This window comes from Arachis duranensis, chromosome 9, assembly GCF_000817695.3.
Source record: "Arachis duranensis cultivar V14167 chromosome 9, aradu.V14167.gnm2.J7QH, whole genome shotgun sequence".
In the NCBI taxonomy this organism is placed as follows: Eukaryota; Viridiplantae; Streptophyta; class Magnoliopsida; order Fabales; family Fabaceae; genus Arachis; species Arachis duranensis.
The window spans coordinates 112373509-112376529 of NC_029780.3; positions in this window are offsets into that span (position 1 = coordinate 112373509).

Genomic DNA, 3021 nt, shown 5'->3' on the forward strand with positions numbered 1-3021 from the left:
CTTAGCATGGTATTTAGAATCACAAAATGTTTTCTTAGCACTAAACGTATCATAGGAAAATTGAGATGTTTGGCTTACATTTTAATTACATTTATTTTGCATTATAAATCTATGTTGATACGCTTAAAAATTTGCGTGTTTAGGGTTGATCAAATAAATTATCCAAGAGAGATTTGACGGCTTTCATATTGTATTTAAATTATAAATTCATGCTTAGTTTGGGGTTATGAATAATTTTATTTTTGTTGAAAAAATTAGTGTACCAACTGGTCATCACTGATGTGAATTTTGCTTGTGAAAGAGCATATTGGATGTGAAAATTTTTTAAGGTAGTTATTTGCCATTTTATATACACGTGGTTTTCTACCCTAGTAGTTTACAAGTGAAATTTTCATACTATAAATCTAGGTTCAAATCCCATTTCTTACGTTTTAAAACTTTTTTTTTTCCACTAACTATATTTTTATAGGTCAAGTCATTTTGTTCAACGATTTTTTTGTTGTTCCTTTTATTTTTTTCTCTTTTTTTTCCTTTAGTTCTTACATCTATTATCATATAAAAGAATAGTTTAATTTTTATAATAACTCCTAACTAAATGTATTAAGAAAAATATATACAAAGTCAATTTATTTTAAAATTTATTTATTTTCTCATAATATTAAAATTAGAACATATTAAATAAATTATTTATTAATATCTATGTATTTTACATACAGTATTTACTAATTTTTTTTAAATGCATATATAAAAAATACCGGAGAACAAATATTTTTAGTTATGAATGATATTAAAATATTATTTTTATTATAAATTTTTATTTTGATATGATACTTTTTAATAAATTTTTTATTAAAAATAACAAAAAAATTAATATTACTAGATATATGATACAATATTTGATTATATAAACTTTTAGTTTTAGTCCTGTTACGGTAGGTAACCGGAGATTAGTGCAAAGGATGGCGTTTGGCGGCCCAAGTGTGCGATGGATGAGAACTCCGGGTAGGCACGCAGCTCGGGAGGCTCCGTCCGACTTGTGCTCGCGTGTGAATGGGGGGTGGTACCTGCAAAGACACTCCGATGCCTAAGTTAGCAAGGGTGTAAGCAAGTCTTAGAGAGTATTGGACTTAGAGATACCTGAGGGGTGTCAGTGTACTTATAGTGGTGAGCCAATAACCACCGTTGGTGTAGTGCCGTATCTTTAGGGTGCTAACCGTCCCCATTATCTTGGGGAGGTTAAGATATGGCTTTATGAGACGGTTAGAGAGATTTTAGGGGCGGTTACTCATTTGAATGAGTGTTTATCTGCCAGCTAATCTCGCATCCGACCTCTTCTGACCAAGTCGTGGTTGATACCGACTTCTTATGTGAAGGCCGGTACTTAGCTAGGCTCTAATCCTTTAGATTAGGCCTTTTAGTTGGACCTGGGCCTTTATATTGGGCCAGGGTATGAACAGTGCCCCTACTTGAGCCCAAATTTTCTTTAAAGTTTGGGTTCAAGTATTCAACTCGGGCTCGCAGTCGACTTGTTTGAAAGAGTACGGATCTTGGAAACCGACGTGATTTTCGCGACCTTTAGTTTCTGACAGTTACGTCAATTCAAGCGTCGTGTCGTTGGGGAAGTGTTGAGGGCTTTGGTAACGGTGCAATCTCATTAATGACTGCTCCGTTTTTACCATTATGCCCTTGGGCGTATTTATAAATACTTTCCCTCTCTTTCTATTTTCCGTTTCTGCAATCTTTCAAACTTCTCCTTATCTTGTTCGTGCTGCATTCTTGCGTTCGAAGACTTCTGTTCTTCTCCAACCTTCATTTTCGGATAAAGGTTAGTTTTGCTTTTTCCATGTCATGCCTTATGCTTGCATGTTTTGTTTTGTGAGTAGATAGGTTGGCCTGTAGGTTATAGTTTCGAATCTCTCTTCTTTAGGGGCCGTATTTTTTTTATTTTTCTTTTTCTTTTTTCCCTTTTGTAGGTTTCTGCCACTTTTCTTTATATATAAAAAATGGCCTCCGTAGACATTCTTTCTCAGTGGGTTGACGTTACGGTCCTTGGGGAGGAGCCGTTGGTCGACGCTGAGTTCATCACTCACATTCGCACTCATCACAGGCTCTGTACTTCAGAGGAGGACGAGCCGAAATATGAACTGATACTCCCGGGTCCTGAAGACCGGGTCTGTTTTGGGAGAGTTAATGAGGCGGCCCCTCATTTTTTCTTCATGTATGAATGTATGATCACCCGCTTGGGTGTTTTTCTCCCTTTCTCCGATTTCGAGATATCCGTTTTGCACCACTGTAAAGTTGCCCCTACTCAGCTTCACCCCAATTCTTGGGGTTTTTTGAAGATTTATCAGTTTATAAGCCATGCTCTGGACTTTCCGACTTCCTTGAGAATTTTCTTTTATCTTTTTCATATGACTAAGCCCTTTAGTGGGCTAAACAACAAACAGCAATGGGTATCCTTCCGAGCCATTCAAGGTCGGAGGATTTTCACTCTTTTTGACGAATCGTTCCACGACTTCAAAAACTTCTTTTTCAAAGTTCAAGCCGTAGAGGGTCACCACCCCTTTTTCCTTGATGAGCACTCTTCCCCTCGCTTCCCCCTTTATTGGCTGGAGGCCTCCCCTTGCGAGAAGTATGGTCTAGATGACCTAGACGAGGTGGAGGCGGCCATTGTGGGGTTTTTCCGAGAAGCGTGGGGGAGGGCCCCATACTTAGATACGAGGAAAATCCTTCAGGGGACGTCGACTTTTGTTCAATCTTGCATAGGTAGCGCATGCATTTCTTTTTTCCGAGTTGTTTCCGCCGACTTGTGTTTTACCGACTTGTAACTTGGTTGTTTCTTTTGTAGATATGGCAAAAAAAATGCTCAGGAGGCTTACCAAAGGGTCCAGGAAGCTAAGGCAAAGTCCCGGACTAGGTCCGGGGGTGGCAAGGCGGTCGTCTCTCCTCCTCCTCCTCCTCCTCCTCCTAGAAATGTTGGTACTCCCTCTCAACCTATTATCATTTCCTCCTCCTCAAGTT